Source organism: Chanodichthys erythropterus, chromosome 3 (assembly GCF_024489055.1).
Source record: "Chanodichthys erythropterus isolate Z2021 chromosome 3, ASM2448905v1, whole genome shotgun sequence".
NCBI lineage: Eukaryota > Metazoa > Chordata > Actinopteri > Cypriniformes > Xenocyprididae > Chanodichthys > Chanodichthys erythropterus.
In genome coordinates, this window is record NC_090223.1 from 63,831,417 (window position 1) to 63,853,052 (window position 21,636).

Genomic DNA, 21,636 nt, shown 5'->3' on the forward strand with positions numbered 1-21,636 from the left:
CTTGGCAGCCAGAGCTGCCGTCGTCTTTCCCACCTTGTACGGGAGACAAGGACGATTCTGCCAGGTGGCCGCTGACTGTGGGCACAAGTGCACTGCAATCGCACGTTCCACCTGTGGAATATCCACGTAACCTTGGGCGGCCCCGCCATCGTGTAGTGAGAGTGGAGGAGGCAGAAGAACGGTTTCTGGCAGTGTGAGGTGCCATCCATGTCTTCTGGAGCTACTCATGCACCTCTGGGAAGAAAGGCACTGGGTCGGGGGATGAAACCAATCATCCAACCGCGAGTGTTGGGGACAGGGTGGAGGAAGCCAGATGCCCGCGGCGGCCTGGGCAAACATGGCTGTCAACTCAGAGTCTGCCTCCGCGACCACCCCAGAGGGCGGAAACTCGGAGTCGTCATCCTATAGCCCAATAGCCCACTCCCGGATGCAGCAATCGACATCTGGTCCTCCCCCGGAGCGCCGTCCACTCAATGACACATGGCGTTGCGGAGGAGTGGGAGGTTCAGATCTGAGGGCATGTACCATCCATGAGCGCTGACTCAACGTGCTGTTTAGCCAGACACGTGAGACAGGGATCGTGGCCGCGAGAGGAGGTCAGAAACGACCTCATCCAGAAACACACGGATGAAAAAACATTTTGAAAAAGATGCTGATTGCCCGTGCTTGCTCTTTTAGAATACCCACCAGCCAAAGCACACAGAGATGAATGTAGCACCGTCCTGTGGGCAGCGCGCTGTCACACCCACTGCTGAGTGTGCCTTCCCACAAGCAAGAAGAGCAATTAAAATTGCTGTTTTTAGGAACTCGTCCCATAGCAATTAACATTGCTGTTTTGCTTTAATCTGAAATTGCACTCTTTGAAGAGGTGAAAGGAAGATCCAATCCGATCGGCTCCAAAGCAAAAGTATGAATGAAGGTGAGTATGCCGGGTCTATTTATACCCGGATGCCGGGGGTGTGGTCCGGCATGTAAATCTCACTGGCCAATTCCCATTGGCTTGTTTTGTATCCTTGGAGGTGATTTGTATCTCCCAAGCGAGACCCTGTTAGGTCAGTATTGACGTAACGTTAAACCTGACTGACTGAATCGGAACTAAGCTTTTTAATGCTCAAGGTATACACTGCACACGATGAAGGAGAACCACCACCACAAGGAGGGAGATCAAACAACCCGTGGAACCCCAGCTCCTGCAATAAATCAAAAAGAAAATAAATTACTATGAAAATGAACTGGGCAGAAATGGCAGTGTGAACATCAATGCAGCAACTCCTCACATAAGTGGTATCAACAAACAGAAGTGAGGAGAAGCAACAATGTAACCGAAAAAATCAGATAGTTAATCACCTGAAAATTGTTACAAACACCCACTTCTACTCAGTAGAAGATCACACAATTTGAGTTGCATTAATAAATTAAACATGCACATATAACCACAGAATTGTTTTGATTTTCTTTTCTGTAAAACTAATCCAATCAAACAAATGTCCACGAACTTAAAGAAAAACAAAAAAAAAAGGTTAAATGATTTGACTCAGAAAGAAAAAGAAAAAGGAAACAAAGGCCAATAATCTCGCCCTATAACTGAAAGAGCGGACAGGCCTCCCAAATAAACCAAAACATGAAGCAGGGCACTAGAAAGGCACGTAACAGAATCAAACCAGCAGTCCCCTTTAATAAATGTTAATGACTTCGTCGGCTCTTTTAACAGCACGAAGACAGCAGCAAGTGATCATGGCAGCAAACAATCACAGCATAGAACGAGAGGGAGAATCCTACAGCGAACACAAACAAAGATTAAAAGTCATGATATTATGCTCAACCAGATACAACTGCATTAAAAACACTTACCATCAGGATATCACGCTGAATAAAATACTTTATAGGCACGGGCTTATCACAGTCATGCCCACCGCTACCACCATGGGGTACAGGAAGTCATGCCTAATTTAGTATACAGGAAAAATTTTTTTAAATCCACTACACTAACTAGCTATTAACATTGCATACCTGAGAGGCAAACAGTCATCAAACCCACTAAGCAGCACAAAAAGGGCAGCAGCACCAGAACATAAAAACTGCACTCTAGTTAAATAAACACAGTTTCAGATTATGAACGTCAAAGTCACCGTATTAAAACATAGCACACTTACCCACAGCCACCATCAACACAGCCAAACAAAGGGGGGCAAAACGGACGTGACGCATCCCAAGTAACAGCCAATCAGCCTTTAAATAGGGGGTACTATTCGCTGATAGGCAAACACTGCTGTCAATCAACTAATCCTGTTACACATGCATCGATCACAAGTTACTCCACGTAATAGACTGATTTTAAACATAACCACCAGGGGGTGCCAATGGCTAAACAAAAAGGCTTCCTTGGTACCTAATGCTGTAACTTTTGATTTCTTAATGCGATCACCATAAAATTTGATCCAGATACAGTTCACATATAGAGTTATTGCATATCAAATATTAAATATTTGTAAAATTTTACTTGAGAATCAACTTTTTTTGTCTTTATCAGCAGTTTCTCAGCATGAGAATGTCCAAATGTATTTATTTTAATAAGTTTATTAAGCTATCATCAGAATATTTCTTCTCCTGTCTCTGAAAATGTCCAGATTTTGAAATTATCCCACAAATGTTTGTTTTTTTAAAGTCGTTAACAGAATATCTACATAACCGAAAGAATCGATGCACTGCTTTAACGAGCACTTCCAGTAATCAATTCTGCTGTGATAAAGGTCTATTAAACTGCCATTCTATGTACTATTTAAAATATGCTAGCAATGTGTTAAAACATGCTAATTTATGCTAGTGTAGCAAGTGGCTGTTTAGTAGTGACTACGCCACCCCGAAATAACGGGGAAATAACCAAAAGTACACGCAAATACGTTCCACTTAGCAAAGGCAGGAGGCGTGAGTTTCCGTTTAAACAGTTATTTTTCTTTATTTAAGTTAAGTTAAGTTAAGTTAAAATTTAAAATCCCAAACACAGCATTTAGATGGTCTTAGTCGAATGAGAAAAAGAAAAAAAGACAAATATGAAATTATTTGATGTAGGGGCTGAGGCTTCCTTTTATGAGAAGCGGGCTAGTATGGCGCACTCAGTGCACAAAAGAAATCCCACCAATCAGAATCACATCCACAAAATTCACTGCAAATAATGAACAAAAATAGTGACACAGCAATAAGTGACAATCCTTGTCGAAGTGCCTGTGCAACCCAATCCAAGCCTGCTCCCAAGGAATACTCAGCTCCTGGAAAACACAAAAAGAAAGAAAAACAAAATCACCATACAAAATAAACCAAACCAACATAAGCAAAGTCAAAATCAATATATGAAACAAATATAAAACAACACACACAAAAAAAAATAAACTTACTCAACAACAATACTCAAACAATATAAGGGTACAAATAAAAATACAAATATTACAGACAGAAAACAACGTATACTGTCACGACAAAGATCACAAACTCAGAACTGATCACGGCTCAAGATTGCTCGAGATCATGAATACCGCATAGCGGTAACTCACTCCAATAAATAATGACTGTTATCACACAGTCAAAACACAAACTGAGAGTTGATGACAGTAATACAAAAAAAAGAAAATAAATAAATACAAAAAGAACAAATAAGCCAAACCAAAAATAATCACAAAAAGAGAAACAAAGAAAACGAATATCTAGCCCACTTAACCGCTGGACCAGAGGTGTCAATGACCCAAAGCAGCAGCGCGGTCCAGAGCGCGGGTTGGAGAGAGAGAGAGAGCGAGAGAGGAAGCGTGATGCAATGCATTAACGAGGACACTTATTAGGCGACGTGACACTCACAACCATACACACACACACAAAGTCATATGGTAGCTCCTTTAGTTAGGTCGATCAACAGCTGGCGCTCGACCTGGCTATTGTGCTGCCCTGACGCACAGGTGGGCACCCTGTAAACACACCGCGCTGGGGGTAAGCAGTACACCACACACACACACAGCCTTGGCGGACCAACGTCACACTCTGCGATCCACAACAGTGAAAGGAAACAAAGAGGGGTGGGCTTTCGACCAAGACGCAATCTAGGGGGCATGAACAACGAACCTATATACAAAAGTGGAGCGGTACCTAATTGGCCACGTATTCAATGATGGTGACATTTCAGACACGTCACAAACATCACTACACTAGCAATGTGTTAAAACATGCTAATTCTTACTAGCAGTGTGTTAATAGGCCTACATGCAAGCAACGTGCTAATTCATGGTAGCAGTGAGCTAATTTGTGATAGTGACATGTTAATTAATCGTAACAATTAGTTAAATAATGTTATCAATATGCTAATTTAAGCTAGCAATGTGTTAAATTGTTAAAATCTATCTGTCTGTCTATCTACAATGACTTGCGTGATGCAACAATTGTCTTATTTCACGCATATGTTTATACACTTATGCAAATAAATATTTTAACTTAATTTATCAGCAATTATCTTTCCAGTGTTTTTACAGACAATGATAAATGTTACATTAAGTAATTATAAAGACAAAGTCACATTTGTGAGATATAGCTTACATATCAGTCACAAGCCATGTGAATTATAAAGGCTATCATGATCATTTTTCAGTAACACTTTAAAATACTGCAGCACTTCTCAAAGTCCGGACTCCGGTCCGGATCCGGACCCGGAGGGAATTCAATCCGGACCCGCCTCCATTTCGTATTTCAACAGCAGTAACTGTGTGTAAGGGATTAAAAATCTGGATTTCTTACTTTGAAAAACGCATGTCAAAATCATTTGTTTAGTGTTTTATGTCTTTTTGGAGATGGTCCGAAATTAAAGCGAAGGCGAGATATTTAAAGTTTTCCTCCGTGATTCGGTTGCCATGACATCCAGTGAGCATACTCTTTTGATGTAATTGGATATGAGTCGCGTGACGCAGCGAGCGTTTGAATGGGTGTGGAGCAGTGGTTCTCAGCCTGCGGCCCGTCACAAATGTAAATGCTGCCCGCGATATGCCGACCACAATAATAATAATAAACAAAAATAGCATACAATTTATTTTTGTTTTAAAATTTAAATTAAAGTGAATTAAATAAATATAAATGAGCTATAATGCTTTATTTGTCATATAAAATAATTTTGGTGAGCATTTATTATTTTCAGACATCAGGCAACGTAGGCTAATGACTCAATCACTCAGTTAACGAAACAAACACAAGTGCGCGCTTTGGAAGAATTCAAACAGTAGTTAGGCTAATTTTGTAAATTTAATCCTCAAAATGGTCAAATTTGTTACTAAAGGAGAAAAGCTAAATGTGGAAGATAAAATGACACGACACAAGAAGAGTCGCAGCATCAGCAGCAAAGGTAAGAAGAATGGAAGAATCAGTTTGCTGTTAGGCCTAATGAGCGAGATGGGCAGCCTTCCTGTTTGCTCTGTAGTAAAGTACTTGAGAAGCAAAACCTACAATTTCAGAAGACTGAACTGTGAATTCGATGTGTTTGTTTGATGTATTTTAAATCAGTAAAATAATCGCATCAGCGCACCCGCGGCTGGATGAGCCCAACTCTGCGCGCGCTCGCGGATTCGATGCTGCGCGAGGGATTGCGACGTGACAGAAAGCTTGATATCGTCAGAGATTGTAATTAGCCTACAGTGCGCTCAATGTTGTTTGTAAAAAGAGCTGAGTAACATTTGCTTATTAAGGCGTTTATGTGATTGTTTGGTGACTATTGCGATGCTGTTGAAGAGAGTCATACAGTCATACAGAATTAAATAGCAACTTAAAGTGATTGTATATACAGTTTGTGTGTTCATTGAGCATTACTGATTATTATTGTAAAGCTAATGTCAGTAAGTTAGTTTTTATTTGTTATTTATTGTGTGCAACATCTTAGTATAATAATAGTATTATCTGCTAATACCATAACATTAAATCTGATTGGTTTGCATTGGTGACGTCATATGCAAATTCCAGGTTCTTAGTAATTCCTTGAGAATGTTGAGGTAATTCCTTATTAATTATCAGTGGGTTTGAAGTAATTCTTTGAGCATGATGTGGTAATGATCATTGCCTTAAATACAGAACTCATTTGACATCACTTTATAATAGTAATGTGAAATATTTTGAGTAAAAACAGACACAAAATATATATATAAGGCCATAAACATACCTGAGGTATTGGAAGGTCACGGATCCATCCTGATTTTCTGGTTGCAGATGTTACGAGTCCCGGGCGTGGAACATGTAAACAGATTACAAAACCCCTGAATTATCAGGAGAAGTAAACACAAGAAAAGATGAGTGTCTTTCCTCAAACGCAGCTTGTAGCGTCTATTTATTGACATCATATCATCATCACTTTATACTTATCAATATCACAAAATACACTATTAACACATCTGTAATCTTTACTGTTATATTAGTATCTTTTAAAAATGAAACCGTTTTACTGTATAAAATGATCACCGTCACTCTCATAACACATGCACACTACTTTAAGTCTGAACAAATATGCAAATATACACTTTCTGAGTCATTTTTATATTAATAAATTAGCACATACTGAAATAAAATGTATTATTTACATGAGAATTGTCTACGATCACAACAATTAACCGTTTTACCCGTACTTTACATTTAACACAAACAAGTTATTGGTTTTAAACACATAGAAAATGTGAACTGACATGTCTTATTGTAACGAAGGCGGGACTCAGGTAGGGATCCAAATGCAAAGCTTTATTTACAGTGAGTGTAGTCATACAGGCAGGGTCAAACGGGAGTAAACGGGAACAACAAGGAACAGGCAGAATCGTAGTCAGGGTGCAGGCAATGGTCAGGACAGGCAGCAACGGGTCAACAAACAGGAGACAGGCAGGAACGGTAACACAGGACAGCCAGACAGGAAGTAACGCTTGGAAATGCAACACAGGGAAAACAAGACCTAGCAACAAGGTGGTGTGTGTGTGAGTGTTTTATAGTCCATGTAATGTGCTGCAGGTGTATGTGGCAACTGGTGATTGGACAGGAGTGTGTGCATGTGACTGATGATGACTGGCAAAGAGGATGATGGGAACTGTAGTCCGGAACTTGACAGGATTCATGACAGAATGTCCCCCTCCCAGAAGGCGCGTCCTCGCGCCGTAGATGGCACAACTGGGGAGGGGGGGTGGGTGCCCTGGAGACCTACAGGCAGGAGATACTGGATGTGCAGGCGGGTACGGAGGTCTCCAGGGCAGGTCCAGGAACTCAGGCAGCCATAGTGGGCCGGCGGCCTCGGCGGGTCAGGTGCCACGGCGGGTCAGTTGCCACGGGCGGCCACGGCGGGTCAGGAGCCTCGGGCGGCCACGGCGGGTCAGATGGCCTGGGCAGCCACGGCAGGTCAGGCGGCTCGGGCGGCCACGGCAGGTCAGGGTCCATGCATGGCCCTAGTGGCCTACAGTCCATGAATGACATCAGTGACAGTAGTGGTAGAAGTGGCAGAAGTGGCAGCAGTGGCTGGGCAGGGTCCCCACCCCCAAGCTCCCCACCCCCAAGCTCCCCACCCCTAGGTATACTGCCCCCCCCCAAAAAAGTTCTTGGGGAAATCAAGGGAGGCATTGGCGGGTTCATGGGCAAGGAGCTCGGGTGGCGCCAGCAGGGCTGATGGCCTGAGCGGCAGCGGTAGAGCAAATGGTCCAGGCGGTGGTGGCAAGGCCGCCTGACCTGCCGTGGCCGTCCGAGCCGCCTGACCTGCCGTGGCCGCTCGAGCCACCTGACCCGCCGTGCCTGCCTGAGTCCCTGGGGCTGCATTGGAGATCCTGTTCCCGGCTGCTGTTAGATCTCCAATGCACCCCCCCCCCCCCCTCCCTAGCTGTTCCTTTACGTCGCGAGGATGCGCCTTCCGGGAGGGGGGCGTTATGTCACGATCACAGTCTGTTCCTGTTCACCCCGGACTCCATTTCCCATAATCCTCTCTGCCTATCACCTGCACTTACTCCATCAATCACTATCACTAATCACCACACCCAGCTGCAGTACATTAACAGGACTATAAAGGACTCACACTCTCACCACCAGTTTGCGAAGTCTTGATTACACCGTGTGTCATTTCCGAGCATTACCATTCCTGTCTGCCTGTCTGTTATCGTTCCTGCCTATTCCTGTTTTACGACCCATTGCTGCCTGCCTCGATCCTTGCCTGTACCCTGACTACAACTCTGCCTGTTCCTTATTGCTCCTGTTTGTTCCTGTTTGACCCTGCCTGTATGACCACGCTCACTTCTAATAAAATGCTGCATTTGGATCCCCTGCCTGAGTCTCCATTCGTTACACTTATATTGGCAATGACACATATTTTCATTTCTTTTATGAATATATATACCTGAATTATCAGGAGAAGTAAACACAAGAAAAGATGAGTGTCTTTCCTCAAACGCAGCTTGTAGCGTCTGAAGTAAACACACGCACATCACCATAGCAACCCACAACGGACTCCCTCTAATGGCAACAATTGTATTCTTTTAAAACTTCAGTCTTAAGTAGTGATAATTAATGACTCAGTGTACAATAAACTCTTTGTCAAATAAATAAATAAATAAATAATTAAATAAATGTATAAATAAAAAAATATTAATACCAAAGACACATTACCTTGTGAATACACATGGGTGTATCACACACTCCCCCGCAAAGAAAAAGATGGCTCCTGCCAGCATAATCTTAATTTATTTACACTCTTTTAATACCCAATTGTCATAGGAGGAACCCAAATTGGAAATGTAACTTGAGGCATGAGAATAGGGTAAGGTGTACTAATGCAAGGTGTATTAAGGTAAGGTGGAATGTGGTGAGATGATAACCCCCAATATGGTATCTGATCTATCCCGTAAGTCTCTAAACTATTCACTGTCGGAGGTGACTGAATTGTTGGCTGCCCTAGGGTTTCATAAGTAAACCTTGGTGTGTATCTTCGGTCACGTGTGGATCTTCGGACTTGGTTTGTCTGGTCAATTTCATCTGAATTCAAGGAAGGTCTGTTGAGCACTTCTTGTCTAAGTATATCACCTTCATCTGTCTGACTACACTCTTGCTCATACTGTTCCTCGTCTTCTTCAGATCGTTCTGCCAGTGTTTCTGCCCATGTCACTTGTCTTTCACAGGTAAGCTTACACTCATCAGGAGAATTACAAGTAAGTTTCTCATTTTCTGTAGGTTGTTCTCTCTGAATCTCTGTCCATTTTCTTTGTCTTTCTCTTTCAGGTTGGGACCGTTGCGGAGAGTCACAGGTATGTTTCTTGTTCCCTCTAGGTTGTGCTCCCAGGGTCTCTGTCCATGGTCTTTGTCTTTCTTTTTTCCAGGTTGTCCATAGGATCGTCGTCGTGGAGGATCACAGGTAGGTTTCTCATCAGGTTGATTAACGGTAAGTCTTTGGTTGTTCCCTCTGGTGTCTCGTACCCTTAGCCAATCGTAGTTTTCGTCATCCTACTCCTTATCACTATCAGAGTCACTGAGTGATCCCGACTCATCCTGTGGTTTTGTCTGGTTTCTCTTTGTCATCTGTTTAGGTGCTTCGTCTGGCATCTGTACTGGTAAGTCATTAACCTGATGTAGCAGATTCCTGTGTAGAACTCTTGACTTTGAGCTATCTGTCTCTGCTACCACTCAGTAGACTGGCCCATTGTTTATCTGTTCCATGACAATGTAAACAGTTTGCTCCCAATATGATCTAAATTTTCCTGGGCCACCTCTCTCACTTAGGTTTTTCACTAGTACTCTATCGCCAGGTTGAAGAACAACTCCCCTTGACTTCCTGTCATAGTACTGTTTTCCTCGGGTGCTTGAGTTCTTACTGTTCTCTGAAGCAATTCGGTAAGCTTCTGCCATTCGCTTTGCCCACTGCTTGGCATATCCTTTTGGATCGTTTCTTTCCTCTCCGTTTGTCACTTTGAATACAAGATCAATGGGTAATCGTGGGTGTCGTCCATAGAGTAAGTAAAACGGTGAGTATCCTGTCGCTTCATGTCGTGTGCAATTGTACGCATGCACAATCTGTGGTAGGTGTTCCTTCCATTTTTCCTTTTCCTTCTCTGCCAGTGTTCTCATCATCTGTAGCAGTGTTCTGTTGAATCTCTCGGCAGGGTTTCCCTGAGAGTGATATGGAGAGGTCCTTGAATGGCTCATTCCTGACAGTCGGCGCAAGGTTTTGAAAAGGTCATTCTCAAATTCTCGACCTTGGTCATGATGTAATTTAGTTGGAAATCCAAATCGGGGAATGAAGTCATTGAAGATTCTTTCTGCTGCTGTTCTTCCAGACTTATTTTTAGTTGCATATGCTTGGGCAAACCTTGTAAAGTGATCCACCAGAACTAGGATATATTCATAACCACTTCTGCTGCGTTCCAGGTGCAGGTAGTCTATGGATACTAATTCGAATGGAGAGCTGGTACTTATACTGCCCATCGGAGCTCTTTCATGTATACCAGGCTTCTTCTGTTTGATGCAAGGACATTTCCGTGTAACATATATCTCAATATCTTTCTTCATGAATGGCCAATAGAATCTGTCTCTGACGAGGTTCACTACTCTCTCCACACCCACATGGCCCATGTCATCATGTAAGTGCTGTAAGACGATCTGTTTGTATTGAGCTGGTAAGACAAATTGGCGTCGTTGCTCAGTCCTCCTGTACAATAGTCCTCCCTCAAGATGTAGTCTTGACCATTCGTGCATTAGTTTCTTTACCGGTCCACTGGCTCTCTGCCTCATTTCATTAATGACGCTTGCGTGGGACTCTTTCAGCCTAATAATCTCACCAATTGCTGGGTCCAATCTCTGTGCCTTTTGCAATTCATCATGACTTAGCTTTCCTAGGACTTCACCAGCATCACTCTCATGTCGATCTTCCTGAGCCTGGTTAAGAGCAGCGACCCAAGCAACATCCTTTTGTTCGGCAGCCCTTGTGCCCTCCCAGGTGGTTTTGACGATTTCACTAGACAACTCTTCCGTGCACTCTGTGATGTATTTGTTGATATCCATTGGGCACCGGGAAAGACTGTCTGCATCCACATTCACTTTTCCAGGTCTGTACTTGATATCAAACCTGAAGTCTGAGAGTTCTCCAACCCATCTATAACCCACAGCATTGAGTTTGGCAGTAGTCATTATGTAGGTCAGAGGATTATTGTCAGTATAAACTGTGAAGTGTTGGGCATAAAATAGATAGTCCCGAAACTTCTCACAGATTGCCCACTTCAGTGCAAGGAATTCGAGTTTCCCTGAATGGAGTCTGTAATTCCTCTCTGCCGGTGTCAGTGTTCGTGATCCATAGCCAATGACTCTCAATTTCCCAGCCTGCCGTTGATAAAGTACAGCTCCAAGTCCTTGTTCTGAGGCATCTGTATGAAGTGTGAAAGGCAAATCAAAATCAGGATAAGCAAGTGCAGGTGGAGTAGTCAAAGCTTCAACTAATCTGCACAGAATCCCTTGATGTTCTTCCTTCCACTCAATGGGTGTTCGCGATGGTAATTGAGCATTCTTCTTTCCATCTGCCTTTGGTTTTGTTTGAACAGACCCCATTCTAGCTTGTTTTACTTGCAAGAGGTCATATATTGGCTTGGCAATGCGAGAGAAATCCTGGACATATGATCGATAGTAACTCAGAAACCCCAGCATCTTTCGGACTTCTCCAAGCGTGGTAGGCTTCTTTGTTTTCCAGGCTCGTACGGCATCTAAATCTTTAGGATCTATTCTGACTCCTTCTGCGCTGACCAGTCGCCCAACGTATCGCACTTCTTTTTTGAACATCTCACACTTGGTCGGTCTTAGCTTAACCCCATGTCGCTGTAAAGCTTGCAACACCTTCCGTAGACTTTCCACATGTTCTTCGAATGTCTTTGCATAACACAGTATATCATCAAGGTAAGGGATACAGCATTCATCCCTCAGAGTCTCCAACATCTCCTCCATGCTTCGTTGAAAGGCAGCAGGTGCATTGGTTAATCTGAAAGGAATTCGTACCCACTCATAGAGGCCCCAAGGAGTAATGAAAGCAGTCAGATGTCGTGATCCCTCCGCAATAAAGCCTTGGTGATAAGCTTTCCCTTGATCCAAAATCGAGAACCAGCTATACCCTCCCAACGTGTCAGTGAGGTCTTGAATCTGAGGAAGGGGATGCCTATCAGGGACGGTTTTCTTGTTAAGTAGTCTGTAGTCAACACAAAGTCGAAGTGTTCCATCCTTCTTTCTGACACATACAACTGGTGCAGAATAGGGGGACTTTGACTTCACAATCCACCCTCTGGCTAGGAGATCTTGGATGTACTCTCTCACTTCTTTATGTAATGGCTTGGGAACTGAGGAGTATGCTCTCTGAACAGGAATGTTGTCAATCAAGTTGATGGACATCTGTAAACTTGGGACACAGCCCACGTCTTCATCATTGTATGCAAATGCCATAGACTCTTCATACAACATCCTCTTCGCTATCCTTTGTTGCTCCTCAGTCAAGTGACTTAGATCTAGAGGCGGGTCCCAATGCTCTGTTACTGTAATACTGTTATTATCTGTTCCTTCTTGGGTCTCTGCACTGTTAACTTCCACAGGAACTGGTTCTGCTATTTGGTCTGTCTCCACAATTTTCTTAATGGACTGTATGCTCCCGAGTGTCGTTCGTCGTGGTAAGATAATGTCATGTCTGGTATGATTTTCTACTGGAATGCTAATGAACGGTTTCTGTCTTCCACAGACTTCCAGCAATCCATCTCCAAGATCAAGTCTCTCAAGTTGTGGATTGTCTACATTGGTCTCAAACAAGATAACAGGATCTGACGAATCAAAATCTGTAGGTATAGAACATTTTATCTGTGCCAGTCGACCTGAAGGAATAACAACATCCTGACGTCCAACTTTGACAATGGCCTCAGTATCACAAGATGACTTTTGTGTCTGTATGAAGTTTACTATCACCTCAGCCTGATCATCTCCAATCTCCATGGCTCCCTTTTGCAGCATAGTGATTGTTGCAAGAACACTTGCACCAGTCGTCTGTCCTTTGACCAGCTGTTCAATGGCATTAAATCCCAGGAGGGGTTGCTCAAGAGCCATTTTACCCACCAGGAAAGGAACTTGAATGGCTAACTGTGGATCACTGTTGCCTGGGAGGTTCACTGTCGCTTCAACCCACCCATCGAACGGTAAGACATCTCCATTAACAGCCAAGACATGAAGAGGTTTAGACCCCATTAGTTCACTCAGAGGTCGTAGGTGCTGATCGGGTAAATAGGTTCTTTTCCATGTCTGATCAATGATACTGACCTGAGCACCTGTATCAAGTAGGGCGGACACGGCATAACCATTAATGTTACACTTTAACAAGCATTTGTTTCCAATTAGCTTTGCTACTCTGTTCTTTGTCGAGTTTGTCTTTCTAGACACAGAAGAGCAGACTGCACTGTTTGCATTGGCTTCGTGTACTCTGTTCTCTGGGAATCTTTCTCCAGTTGACAATCTCAGTTCAGTAGTCTGGTAAGTATTCCTTGTGCCCCTTGCCCTTTTACCGCATCCAATGGCTCGGTGTCCTTCTTCTCCACAGATGAAGCAGTGGTTGCATGAGCTTTTACCTTCCTCTATACACCTCGGACACCCATATGGTCCTCCTCTCTTTGTTGGTGTTGATCTATGTACAGCATGTGAACCTGCTCCCGTTTGTGCTGAGCAGTGAAATGGCCATTTAGCTTGTTTCAAAGTGTCAATTGTACTTTTTAAAGCTTCTACTTGAGCGCTTAGTTCTTGTATGGTTTTTGTCTTGCTCTTTATTTTTTGCATTTTGGTGTTTGATTCATTCTCGTCCGATCCTGAGTCAATCTGTGCGCTATGAGCTTGAGTCTGTTTTCACTGTATGGCTTGGCCTAATCTTCGTTGGCGCTCACTTTCCTCACTTGAGATTTTTGTCACTTGTTTCAGTAGTGTTTCATCAGTAACTGTGTGGTTTGTTAGCAAGGGTCTTAGTTCACTTCTTATGTCACTGTACTTGGGAAGGAAACCCTGATGTATAGTACGCAGGAACACATTCTGGACCGTTTTTGGCTCATATTCAATGTTAGTGTTACTCTGCTTGGAAGCGAAAATCACTTTCTGTTTCAGTCCTATTACACGATATAGAAACTGTTGCGGTGTTTCATTCTCACGTTGTCTGGTGCTCATCAACTCTTGGAAAAGCTCACTGCTGCTCCTTTCACTCATGTGAGACTGCAGAAAACTTTTCAGTTCAGTCACAGTTAAATCATCTTTGTTAATGAGCATCTCTTTGAATTGTCCTGGTTTCACTATGCGCAGAACAGCTTGAATGATCTCACTGTCTGTGTGGTTTGCTTTGAGGCCTTCGTCGATCTGCTTACACAAATTGTTGTATCCGATGTCAGACGTGTTGTCACCCACCTGCCCCCCATGTATCTTGAATTCAAAAAAGTGGTAAGTATGATAAATCTCTCAAGTATAACATACTATCAGACTGTCTGGGTGGTAGGTGTCTTGTATTTTGTGTGCTACCCTGCTCTGTGAGGGGTGAATGTTCTACTCGTCCAACAGTAGATGGAATTTTAAACTCAGACAGCTTTCTTCCTAATTCCTCATAACTAGAGAGTAGCTTCTCATACTCTAAAAACTGTGTATCACCATTGGCATTTATGGGTAGTGGTGATGTAAATGTTTGCATTTGTGGACTTGCTGATTGTGTTTGTGTTCGTTTTACTGGTGTAGGTGTTTTTGTGTACACATCTGTTTCAATTAAATCATACATAGAATGATCACTTACAACAGTTACACGATTCTGAATAAGCTCATCAATACTGTCTTTTAAAAACAGTAACTGTGCGTAACCTTTATCTTCTAGTTCTGTTAACGTTTTGCTGTGCATGTATGAAGAGATGAAGTTGAAACAACCTTCTTCGTCGTCCCTGGATATGTTGGATGAATCCTGACCTGCAGATGGTATGATGCTCTCAGCTATCTGACACAGTTCACCAGCAGTCAGTGTATGAAGACTTTTCTTGATTTTCCAAACCAGTTGCTTCCTTTCATCAGCCATCTTGTCCAGCTTCAGACCCTCTCACGACCCTTAGCGATGCGTAGCCTTCCTCTCAGCTCGGCCCCTTTTAGCTCTCTGGACATCAGCAGCTGCAACAAGGTCACACACAACCCTTTGTGTCGTCGTCGTACGGTCTGGATCCCAAACTGGCTTCACACTCTGGTTGTTGATCTCGGTGGAACCTCCATGAATCTGTTACGAGTCCCGGGCGTGGAACACGTAAATAGATTACAAAACCCCTGAATTATCAGGAGAAGTAAACACAAGAAAAGATGAGTGTCTTTCCTCAAACGCAGCTTGTAGCGTCTATTTATTGACATCATATCATCATCACTTTATACTTATCAATAACACAAAATACACTATTAACACATCTGTAATCTTTACTGTTATATTAGTATCTTTTAAAAATGAAACCGTTTTACTGTATAAAATGATCACCGTCACTCTCATAACACATGCACACTACTTTAAGTCTGAACAAATATGCAAATATACACTTTCTGAGTCATTTTTATATTAATAAATTAGCACATACTGAAATAAAATGTATTATTTACATGTGAATTGTCTACGATCACAACAATTAACCGTTTTACCTGTACTTTACATTTAACACAAACAAGTTATTGGTTTTAAACACATAGAAAATGTGAACTGACATGTCTTATATTGGCAATGACACATATTTTCATTTCTTTTATGAATATATATACCTGAATTATCAGGAGAAGTAAACACAAGAAAAGATGAGTGTCTTTCCTCAAACGCAGCTTGTAGCGTCTGAAGTAAACACACGCGCATCACCATAGCAACCCACAACGGACTCCCTCTAGTGGCAACAATTGTATTCTTTTAAAACTTCAGTCTTAAGTAGTGATAATTAATAACTCAGTGTACAATAAACTCTTTGTTAAATAAATAAATAAATAAATACATAAATAATTAAATAAATGTATAAATAAATAAATATTAATACCAAAGACACATTACCTTGTGAATACACATGGGTGTATCACACAAGACAACACTGGAATAAAAAAATTAACACTCTCAAGCACCATCCACGGAAATGGTCGAGCACGAGGAAAAACACGAAGAATTCACCATTCGTTTAAAAAACATAAATGAATAAACAACTTTCTTCTAATTCTACAGTTCATTAATGTGGTATCTACAGTGTTTAGTTTAAGTGTCGCCAGCGCATTGTTATAATGCGAGAGCGATGTACCTCTCCGCTGACAGTTGGAATCCCAGTCCCTTTTCTCTTGCAAAACGGGAGATATTACAAAACTTACAGATATTACATGTGTGCGCTCAAACTTTGACCTGCATGTGATGCAAGACGTGCAACATTATAGCACCCACCGACAGAAACATACAGTGGCGCAAATGAACGAATGTTTAACAATATTTGCAGAGCATTTATATATATATAATCAGTACAGTAGGCATAAATCTAAGTAAATCCACTAACATTAGTAGTAAAGAAGAAAGGGCCATAACCTGATACTGCACAGTTCATTAATAGTTACTTAATAGTTATTCCTCCTGAAGCTGAATTAGTAGTTACTTAATCGTAGTTCTTCAGGAGGCATGACTGAATTGATTAGTTACTGATTAACTAATAGTTACTTAACACAATTAAAAAATGCTATGACATACTGATTAGTTAACACATATTCCTCAGTAGTTAATAGTAGTTACTTGAGTGTTAATGAAGAACTACCGATTAATTCTGCAGTAATTCCTCATTAGTTATGTAGTAAGTACGATACAGTATTCTAAAGTGTTACCCATTTTTCCAACAATGAACCATGGATTTGTTTAGTTTATAATACGTTTTATTTTTAACTTAAACAAATACAACATATAACATTCAAAATTCATCGGCTTAGACTGCATTTGAAGAAAAATAAACACAACAGTTTTCTGTAGCCTTGTGCAAACTTATTCAATAGAATTAGACTTCTAGAATGTTCTTTCCAGTGCAAAAAATAATATTTTTAATTTAATTATACAACATTTTAAGGAAGTGTAGTGCAAATATCTTTATATAATTATATTTCCATTATAGTTAATATTTCTTTCCAGTGCAAAACAATAATACATAAAAATATTGCACTCAAATACTGCATTCAAGCAATACCAACACCTGTATGCATGCACATGGAAAATCTCACAGAAACAAATAAACCTCCAGACTAAGTACATTGTGCAGCTATTTTTTCCATGTGTACTTTTTTGATTTCTTGCAGCAGCGAGTAGTTGTTTGTCCTGTAGAGCTGCACTGTAGAACTCTGTACAAGACATCTCATAATTCAGAGTGATGATCAGCTCACTTTTTATTAGTCCAACTGAACATTTGTTTCGTACATCTGACCATTTATTTTTCATTGCCGAGAACACCCTCTCCACATACCCAGTGGAAGATGGGATGCTGAGGACAAAGGACAGCACAGCAAGGATGTTTGGGAGATCGATTGCCTGTAGAACTGCCATCCACTTCTCTGCTGTTCCCTTGGATACCCAGTCATCATGCTCTGTGAGATGCTTTAGAATGTTGTTGGCAGTAACACACTCATCATAAAGCATATCCATGGAGATGTTTTGCCTGCTAACCAGGTGAAGCTGCTCAATGATCTTCTCCATGCCATCATAAGAGATCTGTTATGTAAGAATGATGGAAGACCAGGGCGGGATGCAGTTAACAGTCTTTAATAAGAAAAGTAAATAGTCCTCACTGAGTAATTAGAACACAAATCACAGGCATTAAACAGAGCCTGAACGAAAACAGCCAGACGACTGGATCAAAGAAAATCTGCATAAACTTCCACGAGGACAGAGGCAGGGACCCCGAGATGCATTCAGCCAGTCAGAAATAGTGAAGACAGCAGTCAGGGTGAACAGCCAAGGACGAACGCAGAACAGGTACTCTGCAAACAGGCACAGCTGGATAATACACAGTCCAATGGCAGTAATAACTCACAGCAGAAATAATGACTTCACTCTCCACAGATCAGACAGGACAGGACAAGAGAACAGACGTTTCTCACGAGAGGTCATTGAATAATCCGACAACAAAACAGGGCTATGAAGAGGGAATAAGAAGCAGAGACAATCAAGAGGAAAAAGGGGACAGGTGAGGAGAAGGGAACGAAAGGGGAACCAGCTGAAAGAGATAATAAGCGTAGAAGTGGAAGTGTGTGCGTGAGAGTGTGTGCGTGAGAGTGTGTGACCACAAGAGGGAGACAGAGAAAGAGGAGAAGAAGCCAGGATCATGACAAGATCCTCCCAGATGTCAGAGAGAGGGGCTGTAGATGAAAAAACCAGTGGTCTTCTGAAAAATTGAACCATTTTTGTATGTATGTAATGGCAGTGTTTAAGAAGGCTGTAAACTCCTGTCTGGCAACATCAGCATCAGATGGAGAAAGACGCTGAAGCTTTTGTTTAGTTAGGCAGCCATAGAATCCATCATCTCTTCTCTGAGATACTTTTGTCAGAAAAGAGTGCATGATGGCATAGAGGTCAGCTGATGTGGTGTCATTCCTCTCCAGCTTTTTGACCACTTCTTCAAAGAGGGTCAGGATGTTGTTACAAAAGAGGAGATACACCTCCACAAGATCAGGCTCGTCGTCCTCAACGCCAGCAGCATTGCTTGTTAATTTCAGCAATGTTTGCAGGTGCCTTGGACAGTCAACACCCATGCTAATGAAACAGGACTTGAGAGCAGTCCAGTTCTGGAGCAGGCGACTGATTGCAGGGTTGAGTGACAACCATCTGGTCATGGCGCATGACTTCATGGAACTCGACATCACAAAAGGCACAAAACTCCTTCAGAGACTCTTTTTTTTTGCAGAGATGGAAAAGAAACTGTAGACCTTCAGAACTACATTTTCTATGTCGACTGAGAGCTGATCCAGGGCATACTTTATGGACAATATGCGCATGGCAGTTGCCTCTGAGGAGATCATTGTTGGAACTTTTTAATTTTGAGAATACTGAATTGTGGATTCCATAATTGACAATTGAATTGTCTGCACTGAATGCAGACACATGATCCAAAGTCAGGCCCAGGTTTCCAAGAGAGCTCCGAATTGTAGTGACTATTCCCTCAGCAGATTCATCTGGATTTTCAACGAAATCTATCAACTTGTTCATGACCCCGCTCTCTGCAGTGAAAAACTGTACAGCCAAGGGAAACATCTTGCGATTGCCCTTGTTAGATGCATCAGTTTGAATAGAAAATGGACGTGGATTCTCAGTACTTTTTAATTTGTTGATCACCTCCTGTACTGCCTTTGGGGCAAGGACTTCTGTGACTAGTGCCTCTGCTTTTGTTCTCCCACAGGACATCTTCTTGACAATATTAGAATCGCTCAGTGTTCGGTGACAGAGCTTAAGCCCACAGTCAGAACTGTTGTAGCTCAAATTGTGGTTCACTGTATGACATACATGTGCTAGCTCAGCAGCAGTGACCTAAAGAAAGAGATATACAATTTCACTATTTGTAAGCCTATGCTTTGTGAGTAGGCTTAGTTATATGAACTATTTGGTGGTTGGACTGTTGGACTGAATGTCTGTAAAAGTCTGTCTCTGTGTGTGTGTGTGGTTTATACATAGGTTAGGCCTACCTAAGTATTAGCCTAAGCCATATAGAAAAAAATAGTTTATTAGTATATTGAAATATAGCCTTTTAAAGTGTCAAAAACAAATTTCAAGTGTCATTTGAATAAACTTTGCTAATCTTAGAACCCCCTTCAAAGACCCCACCCTTTTTTAAACCTTGAGCTATCTAAATCCATAATTATTTCCCTCCTCCAGATACCTTATTAAGAAACGATGACGTGTCAAGAAATGATTGACACATTATGAGGGAGCGGGAGACAGGAACACAACAAGGGGGAACAAAGGATATGGAATGTTAGGCTAAACCTGTACTCTTTTAATATAATCACTTTCTTATCAACTATATTTGAGTTTTAAAAATCCATATGATTACATAGCCTACCATATCAGCCTCTGGAGTCGTCTGACGGACAAGGAACCTTGACATCGCTCCCTCCTGTGCCCGCAGCCTCTCGCTCCTCTTGTGATTATCGCTTTATGCGTGCTGCTCAATATCACACACTCTGCCGTGACAAACAGAAAAAACGCGACGGCATATGGTACAATTGGCCTTGTATTCATTGTCACTCAGGCATTCCAGCCACGGGTAGTCATTTTCCCATTCAATTCTATATTTTTGTGCTCTTTTCTTTTTCGCCGGCTGCTCGGAGGTAGTCATTTTTACATTTCCCGTTGTTGTCACTTGTCGTCATCGTTGCTACGATACGTGACTCACAATGACTGAAACGACCAATTAAAAGGGCATTCTCTGATGATGTTCCAAGATGTTAAAAATGCTACGCTGATCATAGACAAACAGGGGGAGAAATTAGTAGGCCTATCTACCGTACACTGCAAAAAATGACTGTGCTTTTAATGGTAAAAAACTGAAAATGTCTGTCATGGATTTGCACTGAATTGATTCTCAAAAATACGGAACAAAGTGCGTTCCGTATCAGTTCAATACGGAACAAGACTTTTATGTGTCAAATACGGGACGATTCCGTATTATATGGAACGGTTGGCAACCCTAGAAACGAACCAAACCCCCACTCTGAACGCCTTCACAGCCAACTTACCTCATATTAGTTTTCATATTTCATATACAGTACAGTAAATATATATTGCATACCTGTATGTTGACTGTAATGAATCGTCACTTAGGCTGGGATCCATTTGCATGCTTTATTAAACAAGATCGTAGTCGTACAGGCAGGGTAGTTCAGGAGCAGACAGGTATAACACAGGGCAAAAGTCAGGACTGGCAGATAACACTCACAGATCAGAATACAAAGCACAGGTCAGGGGTAGGCAGCAGAGGTTTGTTAACGATAATCAACAGGTTCAGCAACAAGTAATCAGTCAGACAATAGAAGAACGCTCAGAAATGTACACCAAGGCAATACAAGACTTCGCATTTGAATGGTGGGAATGTGAGTCTTTTATAGTCCAGTAAATGAGCTACAGCTGGCAGGTGATTAGTCCAAGGTAGTGGATTATGGGAGATGTAGTGTGTGTGTGTGTGTGTGTGTGTGTGTGTGTTAGTACTTGGGTGAGGGCTCCCTCCGATGGTCAGAGGAGGGAATCACAGAGTTCGACTCTGTGACATTGACATTCATGAAATAAAATGATTTAAAAATTGATTTTTGTAAATCAAATAAAACATACAAGTAAATAAATAAATAAATAAACCTTTTATATCTGTGGTTAGTTGGATAGTTATGGCAAGGGTGGGGTTCCTTTCTGAAGCTGATTTCTTATAGAACATGCGCACAAAAGTAGTTAATCACCATACAGACAAAACAATTTCTAGTAATGACTCTTTTTGGGAGTGCAGCATATTATGCAGCATATAAATGCATATTTCATTTCCATAATAATAATAAAAATTGGACTGTGACAATCTGTACAAAGTTATAATTTTACTCAAGTAATTTTGAAAATGAATATTTTTG

The 21,636-nt window shown here is 41.7% G+C and overlaps 2 protein-coding genes across 4 annotated transcripts in view; both read left to right on the forward strand.

Annotated features, from left to right (window-relative positions):
• The window catches only part of LOC137005779 (gastrula zinc finger protein XlCGF57.1-like), a 576,742-nt gene that overhangs the window by 402,333 nt on the left and 152,773 nt on the right, over window positions 1-21,636 (forward strand). The gene's annotated exons all lie outside the window — the stretch shown is intronic.
• Window positions 1-21,636, forward strand: part of LOC137007081 (tripartite motif-containing protein 16-like) — a 49,879-nt gene that overhangs the window by 25,365 nt on the left and 2,878 nt on the right. The gene's annotated exons all lie outside the window — the stretch shown is intronic.